Genomic DNA, 18,284 nt, shown 5'->3' on the forward strand with positions numbered 1-18,284 from the left:
ACTAATAGTTACATTGTAGCTATTTTAGGATGTATATTTATTTTACAGGCAACTTTGTATTTATTTTAACTAGGTACAATAGCTATTAAATAGTTAATAACTATTTAATAGCTACCTAGTTAAAATAATTACAAAATTACCTGTAAAATAAATCCTAACCTAAGTTACAAATAAACCTAACACTACACTATCATTAAACTAATTAAATAAATTACCTACAATTATGTAAACTAAAATACAATTAAATAAACTAAACTATAATACAAAAAAAAACAAAACACTAAATTACAGAAAATAAAAAAAAATTACAATAAGTTTAAACTAATTACACCTAATCTAAACCCCCTAATAAAATAAAAAAGCCCCCCAAAATAATAAAATTCCCTACCCTATCCTAAATTACAAAGTAATCAGCTCTTTTACCAGCCCTTAAAAGGGCTTTTTGCGGGGCATTGCCCCAAAGTAATCAGCTCTTTTACCTGTAAATAAAAATACAATACTTCCCCCCAACATTACAACCCACCACCCACATACCCCTACTCTAAAACCCACCCGATCCCCCCTTAAAAAAACCTAACACTACCCCCCCCCCCCGAAGATCACCTACCTGGAGCCGTGTTCACCCAGCCGGGCGCCGATGGGCCAGAAGTGGACATCCGTAGCGGCAGAAGTCTTCCTCCGATCGGGGCAGAAGAGGTCCTCCAAGCGGCAGATGTCTTCATCCAAGCGGCATCTTCAATCAACCGGAGCGGAGCGGAGCCATCTTGAATCCATCCGACGCGGAGCCATCCTCTTCTTACGATGTCCTAAGGCCGAATGAAGGTTCCTTTAAATGACGTCATCCAAGATGACGTCCCTTCGAATTCCGATTGGCTAATAGGATTCTATCAGCCAATTGGAATTAAGGTAGGAAAAATCCGATTGGCTGATCCAATCAGCCAATCGGATTGACCTTGCATTCTATTGGCTGTTCCGATCAATTTAAATTATATTTAAGTTAGGGGGGTGTTAGGGTTAGACTTAGGTTTAGGGGTCAATAACTTTATTATAGTAGCGGCAACGTTGGGGGCAGCAGATTAGGGGTTAATAATTGTAGGTAGGTGGCGGTGATGTTAGGGAGGGCAGATTAGGGGTTAATAAAATGTATTATAGTGTTTGCGAGGCGGGAGTGCGGCGGTTTAGAGGTTAATACATTTATTATAGTGGCGGCGATGTCCGGCCGGCAGATTAGGGGTTAATAAGTGTAGGTAGGTGGCGGCGACATTGGAGGGGGCAGATTAGGGGTAATAAATATAATGTAGGTGTCAACGATGTTAGGGGCAGCAGATTAGGGGTTCATAGGTATAATGTAGGCAGATTAGGGGTTAAAAAAAATTAGAGTTTGCGATGTAGGGGGCCTCGGTTTAGGGGTTCATAGGTAGTTTATGGGTGTTAGTGTACTTTATAGCACAGTAGTTAAGAGCTTTATGCTCCCGCGTTAGCCCATAAAACTCTTAACTACTGACTTCTTTTTGCGGTTGGAGTCTTGTCGGTAGAGGCTCTACCGCTCACTTCTTCCAAGACTCGTAATACCAGCATTAGGCAAATCCCATAGAAAAGATAGGAATACGCAATTGATGTAAGGGGATCTGCGGTAGCCTCGAGTTGTGGAAAGAAAGTGAGCGGTACACCTGTACCTGCAGGACTCGTAATACCAGCGGGCGTTAAAAAGCAGCGTTAGGACCCCTCAACGCTGCTTTTTAACCCTAACGCAGAACTCTAAATCTAGGCGATAGAATCCCTTTAATTTTGAAACTCAAAATCCTAATGACCTGGTATAGCTAATTATTAGGTTTGTTTCAATCCTTTAGAAAAAAAAACGTATCTAGGGGTTGATCACAATCCTTTAGAAAAACATATGAAATAATTTATCTGCAAAAATCTGCATAGGCTTTAATGGTGTTTTTCTGGGGATAATCATTAGATTAGTTTTTCTAAAGGATTGTGATCAACCCCCAACGTGAAATATTCCATCTTTGGGTTTTGTCTCTCTATGTGAAAGCTGATGAGGTTCCTTGTTTTTAATTTTATTTTACTTCTCTTCTTTTGTGCATATATTAAAGTTGACTGTTTTATAGAGTTTTTTTTATTGTTTTACAATATTTTAAAAAAACGCTGTGATGCAAGTATTTTTGACAGTGGAAATAGTTTTATGTGGTGGGACTTTAAAATTTGCAAGAGTGAAGTGGCTTTAAATATTTCAGTGGAGCTGATATTGCCACTTTCTGCTGTGAAGAGGGGCAGTTATATGCATTTAGGAATTCTGCAGTTTTCAAATAATATAGTTGTCGACAGAGGCGTAACTAGAAACCACAGGGCCCAGGTGCAACAATCTAAGAGTTGGGCAAGAGTAGAAATAGTAAGATCTGTGGATCGTTTAGTAGCTGTTTGCCTATTGCATCTGACATGTGCTCCAGTACTGCCAACCAGAACGTATCTAGGTGCCTATTTCTCTGCATCCCCTCCAGCACTTATTGCTAGCCGTTTTGTAGATAGAGTGTAGTTTGCTGGGGGTCAAATACCATCTCGTTAAAAATTTGAAGTGGGTTTCAAGGACTCTTGTGGAAATTGATGAGCGCTTGGTAGTGTTAAAAACAGTCAGCCAGTCCCTAACAGCGATACTAATGTCCAGTTCCTTGTCCCATGAGTTGGTGTAAGAGGGCAAGAGTTGAGGCTCTTTGATTAGCAGCAGTTTGTATAGTTTTGATATGGCGTGTGTTGGGGTGTTTTCTAAGAGGCATAGGGTCTCAAATGGTGTTGTGTTTCTAGTTAGATGATGTTTCTTGGGGTGAGTGTCTACGTAGTGACAGATTTGGGAATAGGCATACCAGTTTAGAGGAATCTTGGAGTGCATCTCCTGGATGGTGGAGAGGGGTCTATGTGTTTTGTTTTCGCGGAAGAGCGAAATTGTTCTATCCTTAATGTGGCACCCGACTTCTAATGTAGTGTCTTTGAAGTTCCAGGGCAGGTCCGGGTTGTGGCAAAGGGAGGACATGGGGGACAGAATATTAGAGATGTTAGTGGATGTGTTTATTAATTTCATCAGCTGCTATTTTTACTCCCATAAAGTAACATAGAACCGGCGTCACAAGTTGGTATTATATATTCAGTGCAAGGACTTACGCAGTGATAATGGAGAAATCTTACTCCATATTCACCTCGCCACACATACGGCTAGATTTAGAGTTTTGTCGGTAACGACCCTGTGTAGCTAACGCATGGTTTTTTTCCCCCCGCACCTTTTAAATACCGCTGGTATTTAGAGTTCACAGAATGGCTGCGTTTTCAGTGCGTTAGGCTCCAAAAAGGGAGTGTAGAGGCATATTTACCGCCACTGCAACTCTCGATACCAGCGGAGCTTACGGACGCGGCCAGCTTCAAAAACGTGCTCGTGCACGATATCCCCATAGGAAACAATGGGGCAGTTTGAGCTGAAAAAAAACACCTGCAAAAAAGCAGTGTTAAGCTCCTAACGCAGCCCCATTGTTTCCTATGGGGAAACACTTCCTAAGTCTGCACCTAACACTCTAACATGTACCCCGAGTCTAAACACCCCTAACCTTACACTTATTAACCCCTAATCTGCCGCCCCCGCTATCGCTGACAACTGCATATTTTTTTTAACCCCTAATCTGCCGCTCCGTACACCGCCACAACCTACATTATACCTATGTACCCCTAATCTGCTGCCCCTAACACCGGCGACCCCTATATTATATTTATTAACCCCTAATATGCCGCCCCCAACGTCGCCTCCACCTACCTACAATAATTAACCCCTAATCTGCCGACTGGACCTCACCGCTAATATAATAAATGTATTAACCCCTAAAGCTAACTCTAACCGGAACCCTAACACTCCCCTAAGTTAAATATAATTTAAATCTAACGAAATAAATTAACTTTTATTAAATAAATTATTCCTATTTAAAGCTAAATACTTACCTGTAAAATAAACCCTAATATAGCTACAATATAAATTATAATTATATTGTAGCTATTTTAGGATTAATATTTATTTTACAGGCAACTTTGTAATTATTTTAACCAGGTGCAATAGCTATTAAATAGTTAATAACTATTTAATAGTTACCTAGTTAAAATAATTACAAAATTACCTGTAAAATAAATCCTAACCTAAGTTACAATTAAACCTAACACTACACTATCAATAAATTAATTAAATAAAATACCTACAATTACCTACAATTAAACCTAACACTACACTATCAATAAATTAATTAAATACAATACCTACAAATAAATACAATGAAATTAACTAACTAAAGTACAACAAATAAAAAAGAACTAAGTTACAAAAAATAAAAAAATATTTACAAACATTAGAAAAATATTACAACAATTTTAAACTAATTACACCTACTCTAAGCCCCCTAATAAAATAACAAAGACCCCCAAAATAAAAAAATGCCCTACCCTATTCTAAAATTAAAATAGAAAAGCTCTTTTACCTTACCAGCCCTGAAAAGGGCCCTTTGCGGGGCATGCCCCAAAGAATTCAGCTCTTTTGCCTGTAAAAAAAAAACATACAATACCCCCCCAACATTACAACCCACCACCCACATACCCCTAATCTAACCCAAACCCCCCTTAAATAAACCTAACACTAAGCCCCTGAAGATCTCCCTACCTTGTCTTCACCACGCCGGGTTCACCGATCGATCCAGAAGAGCCTCCGATGTCTTGATCCAAGCCCAAGCGGGAGGCTGAAAATGTCCATGATCCGACTGAAGTCTTCATCCAAGCGGGAGCTGAAGAGGTCCATGATCGGGCTGAAGTCTTCATCCAAGCGGGAGCTGAAGAGGTCCATGATCGGGCTGAAGTCTTCTATCAAGCTGCATCTTCAATCTTCTTTCTTCCGGATCCATGGTCATCCCGCTAACGCGGAACATCCATCTTCACCGACGACTTCCCGACGAATGACGGTTCCTTTAAGGGACGTCATCCAAGATGGTGTCCCTCGAATTCCGATTGTCTGATAGGATTCTATCAGCCAATTGGAATTAAGGTAGGAAAATTCTGATTGGCTGATCGGATCAGATTGGCTGTTCAGAATTTTCCTACCTTAATTCCAATTGGCTGATAGAATCCTATCAGCCAATCGGAATTCGAGGGACGCCATCTTGGATGACGTCCCTTAAAGGAACCGTCATTCGTCGGGAAGTCGTCGGTGAAGATGGATGTTCCGCGTCGGCGGGATGACCATGGATCCGGAAGAAAGAAAATTGAAGATGCCGCTTGATAGAAGACTTCAGCCCGATCATGGACCTCTTCAGCTCCCACTTGGATGAAGACTTCAGCCCGATCATGGACCTCTTCAGCTCCCGCTTGGATGAAGACTTCAGCCGGATCATGGACATCTTCAGCCCCCTGCTTGGGCTTGGATCAAGACATCAGAGGCTCTTCTGGATCGATCGGTGAACCCGGCGAGGTGAAGACAAGGTAGGGAGATCTTCAGGGGCTTAGTGTTAGGTTTACTTAAGGGGGGTTTGGGTTAGATTAGGGGTATGTGGGTGGTGGGTTGTAATGTTGAGGGGGGTATTGTATGTTTTTTTTTTACAGGCAAAAGAGCCGGATTTTTTTGGGGCATGCCCCGCAAAGGGCCCTTTTCAGGGCTAGTAAGGTAAAAGAGCTTTTCTATTTTAATTTTAGAATAGGGTAGGGCATTTTTTTATTTTGGGGGTCTTTGTTATTTTATTAGGGGGCTTAGAGTAGGTGTAATTAGTTTAAAATTGTTGTAATATTTTTTCTAATGTTTGTAAATATTTTTTTATTTTTTGTAACTTAGTTCTTTTTTATTTTTGTACTTTAGTTAGTTTATTTAATTGTATTTATTTGTAGGTATTGTATTTAATTAATTTATTGATAGTGTAGTGTTAGGTTTAATTGTAACTTAGGTTAGGATTTATTTTACAGGTAATTTTGTAATTATTTTAACTAGGTAGCTATTAAATAGTTATTAACTATTTAATAGCTATTGTACCTGGTTAAAATAAATACAAAGTTGCCTGTAAAATAAATATTAATCCTAAAATAGCTACAATATAATTATAATTTATATTGTAGCTATATTAGGGTTTATTTTACAGGTAAGTATTTAGCTTTAAATAGGAATAATTTATTTAATAAGAGTTAATTTATTTCGTTAGATTTAAATTATATTTAACTTAGGGGGGGGTTAGGGTTAGAATTAGCTTTAGGGGTTAAAACATTTATTAGAGTAGCGGTGAGGTCCGGTCAGCAGATTAGGGGTTAATGCTTGAAGTTAGGTGTCGGCGATGTTAGGGAGGGAAGATTAGGGGTTAATACTATTTATTATAGGGTTGAGGCAGGAGTGAGGCGGATTAGGGGTTAATACATTTATTATAGTAGCGGTGAGGTCCGGTCAGCAGATTAGGGGTTAATAAGTGTAGGCAGGTGGAGGCGACGTTGGGGGCGGCAGATTAGGGGTTAATAAATATAATATAGGGTCGGCGGTGTTAGGGGCAGCAGATTAGGGGTACATAGGGATAACGTAGGTGGCGGCGGTGTGCGGTCGGCAGATTAGGGGTTAAAAATTTTTAATAGAGTGGCAGCGATGTGGGGGGACCTCGGTTTAGGGGTACATAGGTAGTTTATGGGTGTTAGTGTACTTTAGAGCACAGTAGTTAAGAGCTTTATGAACCGGCGTTAGCCCAGAAAGCTCTTAACTCCTGACTTTTTGCTGCGGCTGGAGTTTTGTCGTTAGATTTCTAACGCTCACTTCAGTCACGACTCTAAATACCGGCGTAAGAAAGATCCCATTGAAAAGATAGGATACGCAATTGAAGTAAGGGGATCTGCGGTATGGAAAAGTCGCGGCTGCAAAGTGAGCGTTAGACCCTTACCTACACGACTCTAAATACCAGCCGGCGGTAAAAACCAGCGTTAGGAGCCTCTAACGCTGGTTTTGACGGCTACCGCCAAACTCTAAATCTAGGCGATAGGCAGGTGCAGCAAGTCTTGTGCTGAGTATATAAGCACCGTAACTCCCTGGAAGTCTTAACAAACACCTAATGCATGTGCAATATCTACCTGTCAACCGCCATTCCCCTAATGCAATAACTAATAAATGTATTAACCCCTAATCCGCCAACCCCCACATTGCAAAGTACCTAATTAACAGCTAGATTACAAGTTATGCGCGCTATAGGGAAATTAACGAAAATTGCGTTATTTAATCCCCTATAGCACTGTCATTACAAGTTTTCAAAAACCCGGCTTGTGCGTGCAATATGGTATTTTTAAACTCCATACCGCACAAAAAACAAGCGCTGTTTTAACATGCTTGTGCACGCTTTCCTCATTAGACATCAATGGGGAGAGTGGGTCAGAAAAAAGTCTAACACCCGCAATCGCGGAAAGAAAAGCTCCGTAACGCAGCCCCATTGATGTATATGGGGAAAATAAAAGTTACATTTAAACCTAACACTCTAACATAAACCTCACGTCTAAACACCCCTAATCTGCTGCCCCCGACATCGCCGACACCTACATAATGTTATTAACCCCTAATCTGCCGCTCCTGATATCACTGCCACCGAAATAAAGCTATTAACCCCTAATCTGCAGCTCCCAATATCGCCGCCACTATACTAAACTTATTAACCCCTATTCCCCTGCACCCCAACATCGCCCACATTATAATAAATCTATTAACCCCTATTCCGCCGCTCCCCGACATCGCCACAACTAAATAAAGTTATTAAGCCCTAAACCTCTGGCCTCCCACATTTTTATTTCACAGGTAAGTTTGCATTTATGTTAACTAGGTAGACTAGTAAGTAAATAGTTATTAACTATTTACTAGCTACCTAGTTAAAATAAATACAAACTTACCTGTGAAATAAAACCTAAGCTACCTTACACTAAAACCTAACATTACAAAAAAAACTTAAATTACTAAAAAATAAAAAAATAAATTATCCAAAATAATAAAAGTTATTCCTACTCTAATACCCTTTTAAAAAAAAAAATCCACTCAAAATTAAAAAGACTAATCTAAAATAAACTACCAAGTTAACAGCTCTTTTGTTACAAAACAAAACAAACACCCCCTAACAGTATACAAACCCCCACCCCCTAAACCCACAAAATAAAAATAAAGTAAAACCTAAGCTAACCATTGCCCTGAAAAGGGCATTTGTATGGGCATTGCCCTTAAAAGAGCATTTAGCTATTTTTCCTGCCCTTAAGAGGGCATTCAGCTCTTTTGTGAAATGCCCAAGCCCTAATCTAAAAATAAAAACCCACCCCAAAACGAAAAAAATATATTACACAAAATAACAAATTATCAAAAATAATAAAAAATATTCCTATTCTAATACCCATTTAAAAAAAAAAACACCCCAAAATAAAAAACCTAATCTAGAATAAACTACCAATAGCCCTTAAAAGGGCCTTTTTAGGGCATTGCTCTAAGTTAAACAGCTCTTTTACCTGAAAAAAAAAATACAAAGACCCACTAACATTACAAACCCCCCCCCCAAACCCACAAAATAAAAAAAACTATCTAAAAAAACCTAAGCTAACCATTACCCTGAAAAGGGCATTTGTATGGGCATTGCCCTTAAAAGGGCATTTAGCTCTTTTGCTTTGCCCTGAAAAGTGCATGCAGCTCTTTACGAAAGCCCAAAGCCTAAACTAAAAAACAAACAAAAAAAAAAAACCAAACTTTAAAAACCTATCACTAACCACCGAGGATCCACTGTTTTTGAAGTCCCGCTTGAACGATCTTCATCCAGGTGGCTAAGTCCTCATCCAGGCAGCAAGAAGTCTTCATCCAGGAGGCCTCTTCTATTTTCATCCAGGCGGCATCTTCTATCTTGATTGCGGAGGCACGGAGCGGGTCCATCCTGAAGACATCCGGCGCAGAGCATCCTCTTCATACGGTCTTCAATGCAAGGTATGCGATTCAAGATGGCATCCCTTGCATTCCCATTGGCTGAAAAATTTGAATCAACCAATAGGAATTAGAGCTGCTAAAATCTTATTGGCTGTTCAAATTAGAAAATAGGATGTAAGCAGTTCTCAGTCTATTGGATGATTCAGCTCTTTAGTGCCCATTAAAAATAAAAAAAATCCCTAATCAAAAAAAAAAAAAAAACACCCCAAAAAATTAAAAACCCCACTAACCCCGACATAGGTACTCACCATTTCTGAAGTCTGGTGGTGAATGTCTTCTTCCAGGCGGCTCCATGTTCATCCATCGCGGGACCATCTTCTTTCTTCTCGCTGGAGGTGCGGAGCTGTCGTTGCCGATGCACAGATCCGGAGTGCTGGTCCTCCTCAGTGGCGGCGGTCTTCAGTGACGTGGAGGTCCTCTTCATGTGCCGCACACTGATGATTGAATGCAAGGTACCCCTTTTATATTGGGGTACCTTGCATTCCTATTGGCTGACATTTTCAAATCAGCCAATAGGATGAAATCCTTTTGGTTGATTAGGGATTTATTTTTTATTTTTAATGGGCACTAAAGAGCTCATTGCCCTTTTAAGGGCAATGCCCATACAAATGGATAGCTTAGGTTTTAGGCTTATGAGAGCTACTGAAATCCTATTGGCTAATTAGGTCTTTTTTATTTTGGGGGATTGGGTGGGGGGGTTACTGTTTGTAGGTTTTTTTTTAGGTAAAAGAGCTGATCACTTTAGGGCAATGCCCCACAAAAGGCCCTTTTAAGGGCTATTGGTAATTAATTATTACATTAGGGGTGTTTTTATTTTGGGGTGGTACTTTTGTTTTTATAGGGGTATTAGATTAGGTCTAAAATTTTTATTTTGGATAATTTAATTTATTTTTTTATGTAATTTTTTAAAAAAATATATTTTTTGTAATATTAGATTTTTTATTTTAATTTAAACTTAGTTTTTTTTTACACTGTAAGATAAGAACACAAAGAGCATCAACGGATTCAAGGTAAAAACGTTTATGACTTTTATTAGTGCACCCAATCTATTGCACTTACAAGAGATAAAACAGTTAAATGCCTTATAAAAAGCCTTGGTACACTCTTACCAAGAGTTCAGCTCCACATAAATCAGCAGGTAGCGACCACTGCTCCCTTCGTGTTTCTGTATACCAACTTGGCAGATTCGAATAAACCAATATCAAATCCTCCTTTAAAAGTGAAGAGTTTGTAGCAAAAGGTAGACCATTGGCCTTAGCAAACTTCTTCCAGACGCTGGATGTAGTTCATCTGAGGATCCCCTTGTTATATGATGCTGTTTAAGCTCCGCCCCTTCCTGTTATGTGTCATGGAACGTCAGATGTAAACAAAACACGCCCAGTAGCCATGTGCTGCTGTGGCGTGTTTACTAATTCATCATGTTTCCTAGATTCTTATTAGTGTAATCGGCAGCGCTTGTGATGGTCCCATACTGTGTGACACCGTATAGTAGTTCTTTTGTGTATATCTGTGCCATATCATACAGTTATGCAAGTCCATAATCAAGTGAATACAATTTCATAATGCTGGACAACCACCAATACTTTAAAATACTTTTAAAATAAATTAATACATAATTCTATACACACATTAATATCCAGATTCAAAACAGTTTTACCTGTAAACAAGTCTGGCTCCTTAGATCAGTCACAGGTAAACCCGGGACCTACAAATCTGGCCGCAACCATTGTTGCATGTGTGCACACCGTGTAATTAGGGATTCAATCATGAATTGGAACAATACTAAGAAGGTGCCGATTAAATGTAGAGGCACGTGCCACTCCACATTTGTGGTCTATGGGCTTACCTGTGGCTGTGGCAGGATCTATGTAGGGAGAACAAAATTAAAAATTAAAAGGAGATGCTATGAGCATATAAACAACATATAAACAGGCTTAAGAACCCACAGCGGACCTGATCATTTTAGAGTCTGTCATAACAAAGACCCTAGTAGAATGGGTGCCCATTGGGGCAAATCCACACCAGAGGCTGGTAACTCTTAGGAAGAACCAAATGGATCCAGGAATTAGAAAGCCTTACCCCCAAGGGTTTAAATATAGACCTATATCTGCAAGCATTTTTGCTATAAGTGGTAGGATTCCTTAACACTTGGAGGGTGAAATTCCTGAAATCATCTGTTTTGAATAATGGTAGTCTAGCCTTTCTTCAATAGTATAGGGAGGGATCAACATCCCAGAGGTACAGAAAGTTTTTTATAATTAGCCAAGGGATGATGGGTCCAAAGGTTATTTTAAAGTTAGTTTAAATTAATATAATGTTGAGTTTAACCATAGTAGTAAGATATGATATTAAAATAAGATATGAATTTTATGACTAGGTATTAAATATGGGTTATTATTATCAATACTTACATCTATATGTATGTATGTAGTAAACAGAAGAGCGAGATGGGTACTGAATAGTATAATAAATGTGTAAATTATGTGGGTATATAAGGAAAGGGAATAGAATGAATTGTTCAAAATGCGGTAAATAATGTTTACAGGGAAAACTGTTTTTAATCTGGATATTAATGTGTGTATAGAATAATGTATTTATGTATTTATTAATTTTAAAATTATTTTAAAGTATTTGTGGTTGTCCAGCATTATGAAATTGTATTCACTTGATTATGGACTTGCATAACTGTATGATGTGGCACAGATATACACAAAAGAACTACTATACGGTGTCACACAGTATGGGATCACCACAAGTACTTCCGATTACACTAATAAAAATCCAGGAAACATGATGAATTAGTAAACACACTGCAGCAGCACATGGCTACTGGGCGTGTTTTGTTTACCTCTGACGTTCCATGACACATAACAGGAAGGGGCAGAGCTTAAACAGCATCATATAACAAGGGGATCCTCAGACGAACTACATCCAGCATCTTGAAGAAGTTTGCTAAGGCCAAACAAAACGCGCATAGACAGGATGGTCTACCTTTAACTACAAACTCTGCACTTTAAAAGGAGGATTTGATACAGGTTTATTCAAATCTGCCAAATTGGTATACAGAAACACAAGGGGAGCAGTGGTCGCTACCTGCTGATTCATGTGGAGCTGAATTCTTGGAAAGAGTGTACCAAGGCTTTTTATAAGGCATTTAACTGTTTTATCTCTTGTAAGTGCAATACAATGTGTGCTCTAATAAAAGTCATAAACGTTTTTACCTTGAATCGTGGATGCGCTTTGTGTTCTTATTTTACAGTGTATTTAAACCCTGAGCACTCCTTTGTACTCAGTGAATTGGGAAGCTGAACCGAAGATTTGTCACTAAGGGAGAAGTTATCCAGACTACAGGAGCTTTGACTCTACTTATAAAGTATCTATTAATACTGACTTAAAGAAAAAAGAAAGGGGAACTGGAACCAGAATGCCTGTGCGAATCAAGATTTATTCATACAGGTAGGAGACAACAAGTACAGCTCCTTCTACCTGATGCATTTCACGCATGCATACATGCGCTTCCTCAGAGATAATTACCTGATGTCACAGGTGAGCCTAAATAGCTTATGTTAGCAAATAGTAAAGGGCAAAGTTCACTCTAGTTGAAAGAGTAGTAGTAGGGCTCAGGTGTGACATACAGGTACATTTGCAGATGGCAAAATAGAATGGTAAATACAATGGTAAATACATTTTTCAAAGGACATGCAATGAACATCAACAATATTATTGTGTGCAAAACTAAGTTAAATTAACTAACAGATTATTACTAGCTATAGTGTGTGTAATATATTTAATAGTGGTCTTATAGCTAGGGGTAAAAAAAAAAAGGTAAAAAATACAAATGAAAATTGAAAATAAGAGTAAAATTTGATGATAGAAAATTGAAGAGTAATACATAGATAGACAAGAACAAAAACAAGAACAAAAAAAAATACAAAAAAGGAATAATGAGAAAGTAAAACAAAAATGAGTAAAAGTAAATATAATTGTATAGACCTAATGTCAAAGAGTAAAACATTTTTTAAAAGGATAAGTGCTTATACATGCACATTCTTAAAAACGATCTATTTGGCACCCTATCTATTAATCTACTAGGCTTTATCAAGTAGTCTTGATAAAGCCTAGTTATAGGTGAAACGCGTTGACGTTAATCCAGGGGTCTAAAGAAAGCCGCACAGCATTGAAAGAAAACAGTCTCTATTGACAGCTAAATCTCTGCGCAGAGTATAGGAATAGACCATAGGAAGAGACTACAGAAGATGACCACAACAACTATTGGTCATAACAGATGAACACATACGATAAGTGGAGGTGAGAAGAACCCGTAGTCCTGTTATACCTGCCACCTTTGCGAGACCTATGGCAGATCTGAAATACCAGCATTTCGAACATGACGTTGTCACACTCCAAGGGGTCAGAGGTGAGATCGGAAGTTCAACGGTCCAAGGATAGACAGCAAATGTGTTATTAACACGCCACAAAATCTAAAACAGAAGAGACTGGTAACGTATCTCCACTACACATAGTAGTGTGTTCATGTTCTATTGATTATTTGCATATAACGGACAGCATACGTAGCATTCACTGCAGTATATAACCATAACAAATCAGCATATTATGCAATCAAGTTTGATCTGGTAAAAGCGCTGAAGTTCGAATATTAATACGGGCACTAAACAGAAAGCCTTATTGACACATTGTAAAAGTGAACTTCCTAATAACAAGTGAACTTTGAAACACTTTAACAAATAAGATATAAATAATTGCAACTTCATCATCCAAACAATTTTTAAAGGTGGTATTGATTTTTAAGGTGGTATTGATTTTTAAAACAGCTGTATGAAAGGTGATATTTAAAAACCTTTTACGATCTTTATAACTAAGAGGAGACGTCCTCAACGGTAGCAATAATGTACGCTTTCTATTGTATGAATTTTATTGTATGAATTTCTTTCTGTAAGATTTATTGTATGATTTTTATTATCAGATTTTTATTGCTTAAATTCATTCTATGCACCTTTTATTATGCATTTTAGATAATAAATCTAATTTTATATCTTGACCAAGTTATGGTAGTACATTGTGTTAATATATAGGAACAATATATTAGAGACATTAATAATCTGATGTATAACCCTTGCTTTTCAATACTTTCAGTATTTGTTAACGCTGTTTATTTTAACATTTTTACATTAATTAATTTATTAGTAAGATAGTCTTTTTTATTTTATGTAATTGGGGTTAATTTAGGGGGGTGTAAGGTTAGGGGGCTTAGTGATTAGATTAATTCTTTGCATTGTTGAAGGATGGCAGTTAAGGGGTTAATAGGTTCATTAGGTATATTGCATTGTTTGTGGATTAAGGGTTAATAGGGTAATTAGGTGCTTTGCTCTGTGGGGGGATAGCGGTTTAGGGGTTAATAGTGTTGATAGGTACTTTGCGTTGTGGGGGATAGCAGTTTAGGGGTTAATACATTTATTAGCTAGTTTGCAATGTGGGGGTTGGCAGATTAGGAGTTAATAGTTTAAACAGGTAGTGTCCGTTGTGGGTTGTTGGGGGTTTAGAGGTTAATACATTTTATTAGTAGTTGCGATGTGGGGGATGGCGGTTTAAGGGTTAATACATTTATTAGCTAGTTTGCGATGTGGGGGTTGACGGTTTAGGAGTAAATAGTTTAAATAGGTACTTTACGATGTGGGTGGTTGGCGGTTTATAGGTTAATACATTTTATTATTAGTTGCGATGTAGGGGGATGGCGGACATAGGGGTTTTGATGTGTTGGGTTTATTTTTGAGAGGCGGGTTAGACTTTTTACGGGTGTTTTGACTTTTTTTTTTACTTAGGCGCTGGCAGTTCATAAACTGCCGTAAGTCACTGGTGACTCCAGAAATCTCAATTTCCGCACATTTCTGAACATCTACGGTTTATCCTATTTACGGCAGTTAATCATCTGATGGCTTCGTATATGGGATTCACCAGAATTTACGGGCGGCGTGGGTTTCAGCAGTTGCACTGAAACCTATGCCGTATATGTAATCTTTTCCACTATAACTTACCTGTTTAAAAATAGATCAAAATTTGGCATTGGTATAAAGTGAATGCAAGAGAAGATATACAGTAGGTATCAATATATAAATACTAGGAATGATGTTTAATGTACTGTATATAGGATTACTAATGGTTTACTAAAAATAACGGGCAAAACTGACGGCTAGATTACGAGTTTTTTCGGTATGAGTAAAAAAGCAGCGTTAAGGCTAATAACACTGCTTTTTCACTACCACTGCTAATACGAGTCTTGTAGGTACAGCTGTCCCGCACACTTTTTTGGCCGTACCACAAATTAACTTACGCAATTTTCATAAAGTCTTTTTACAATGGGATTTCCATAGCGACAGTATTACAAGCTTTTTTTTTTTAGGCCAAAAAGTGAGCGGTACAGCCTATCCCGCAAGATTCGTAACGCATTCTAAAGTCAGTAGTTGTGAGTTTTACACTACAGAGCTGTAACATAAAACTCATAACTAAAGTGCTAAAAAGTACACTAACACCCATAAACTACCTATTAACCCCTAAACCGAGGCCCTCCAGCATCGCAAACACTAAAATAAAATTATTAACCCCTAATCTGCCACTCCGGACATCGCCGCCACTAGAATAAACATATTAACCTCTAAACCGCTGCACTCCCGCCTCGCAAACACTAGTTCTATCTATCTATCTATTGGGTTCTTGTAAAGCGTGGCTATTCACCCGTAAGGGTCTCAAGGCACTGAGGGTTGCAGTTCAGTCGAAGAGCCAGGTCTTGAGGTCCTTTCTGAACTTAGTTAGGGCGGTAACTTGTCTTAGGTGCAGCTGGAGGGTGTTCCAAGTCTTGGCTGCCAGGTGAGAGAAGCATCTGCCTCCCGCTGTGGTTTTCCTGATGCGGGGGATGACTGCGAGGGCTTGGTCGGCCGATCAAAGTTGTCTGGCAGGGGTGTAGAAGGTAACGCAGTGGTTCAAGTATTCGGGACCGATGTTGTGGAGGGCCTTGAATGCGTGGGTGAGAAGCTTGAAGGTTATTCTTTTGTTAATGGGCATTGACGAGGGATGTCAAGGATTAGTCTGGCCGAAGCGTTCTGGATGCGCTGTAGTCTCTTTTGGAGCTTGATGGTGGTGCCGGTGTAGAGTGCATTACCATAGTCCAGTCGGCTGCTGACGAGGGCGTGAGTAACAGTCTTCCTGGTCTTGGTTGGGATCCATTTGAAGATCTTTTGCAGCAGGTGAAGTGTGTGGAAGCATGCAGAAGAGACAGCGTTGATTTTCTGGTCCATGGAGAGCGATGAGTCCAGGATGACACCTAGATTTCATGCATGGTCGGTGGGGGTTGGAGGGTGTCCGAGGGCTGTGGGCCACCAGGAGTTATTCCAAGCGGATGTGGTGGGACCAAGGAGGAGGACTTGTGTCTTGTCTGCGTTCAGCTTTAGGGCAGTGGCTGTAGAAAGAAAGTTAACAAAGGGAGTTACCTGTGCTGTGCTGGTAGGCAGGGGGCAGGGCAGTGGCTGTGGCATGGGAGAGACAAGCAGGAAGGAGAGCAGGCTAGAAGAAGCTGCAGTCTCAGAGTAAGGCAGCAGCAACCTCCATTAAATAGGTGCTGGGAGGTGGGAGGGCTGGGAGGCGGGGGACAGGGCAGTGGCTGTAGAAAGAAAGTTAACAAAGGGAGTTACCTGTGCTGTGCTGGTAGGCGGGGGGCAGGGCAGTGGCTGTGGCTTGGGTCCTGGGAGAGACAAGCAGGAAGGAGAGCAGGCTAGAAGAAGCTGCAGTTAAATATTATTAACCCCTAATCTGCTGTACCTAACATCGCTGCAACCTATATTACAGTTATTAACCTCTAATCTGCCGCCCCCAACATCGCCGCCACTATACTAAATTTATTAACCCCTAAACCTAAGTCTAACCCTAACACCCCCTAACTTTAATATAATTAAAATAAATCTAAATAAAACCTACTATCATTACCTAAATTATTCCTATTTAAAACTAAATACTTACCTATAAAATAAACCCTAAGCTAGCTACAAAATAACCAATAGTTACATTGGGGCCTATCTATCAAGCTCCGAATGGAGCTTGATGCCCCGTGTTTCTGGCGAGCCTACAGGCTCACCAGAAACAGCAGTTATGAAGCAGTGGTCACAAAGACCGCTGCTCCATAACCTGTCCGCCTGCTCAGAGCAGGAGGACAGACATCGCCGGAAATCAACCCGATCCAGTATGATCGGGTTGATTGACACCCCCCTGCTGGCAGCCCATTGGCCGCGAGTCTGCAGGGGGCGGCGTTGCACCAGCAGCTCTTGTGAGCTGCTGGTGCAATGCTGAATACGGCGAGAGTATTGTTTGCCGTATTCAGCGAGGTCTGGCGGACCTGATCCGCACTGTCGAATCAGGTCCACCAGACTTTGATAAATTGGGGCCATTGTATCTATATAAGGTTTATTTTTATTTTACAGGCAAGTTTGTATTTATTTTAACTAGGTAGAATAGTTACTAAATAGTTATTAACTATTTACTAACTACCTAGCTAAAATAAATACAAATTTACCTGTAAAATAAAACCTAACCTGTCTTACACTAACACCTAACCTTACACTACAATTAAATAAATTACCAAAATTAAATACAATTAACTAAATTAAATACAATTAACTAAATTAAATACAAATACCTAAATTACAACAAAACAAAAAACACTAAATTACACAAAATAAAAAAGACTTTATCAGATATTTAAACTAATTACACCTAAAGTAAAAAAAGCCCCCCTAAAATAAAAAAAAACCCTAGCCTAAACTAAACTACCAATAGCCCTTAAAAGGGCATTTTGTGGGGCATTGCCCCAAAGAAATCAGCTCTTTTACCTGTAAAAAAAATACAAACAACCCCCCAACAGTAAAACCCACCACCCGCACAACCAACCCCGCAAATAAAATGCAACAGGGAAAAAAGTGAATTGCGCTATATGAACTGACTCAGTATCCACAAAGACTATGACTGTATGTATATCTTGAAATAAATAGATGATAAATATAAAAAGTGTTTAAAAATATATATATATAAATATAGATATTTAAAAAATTCTAAAATCACATAAAAGCAAATTGCATAAAAATTGATCAAATGTAAAATCCACAATAGCACCTTTGATATAAATATAAATATATATAGCAAAAATATATATAAAACAGCACCTTAATTTAACAGCTTAATATATACAAATTAATTATAAGAAATCAAACATAGAAATATAAAATTGCTTGACCTTAAA

This window comes from Bombina bombina, chromosome 4, assembly GCF_027579735.1.
Source record: "Bombina bombina isolate aBomBom1 chromosome 4, aBomBom1.pri, whole genome shotgun sequence".
NCBI lineage: Eukaryota > Metazoa > Chordata > Amphibia > Anura > Bombinatoridae > Bombina > Bombina bombina.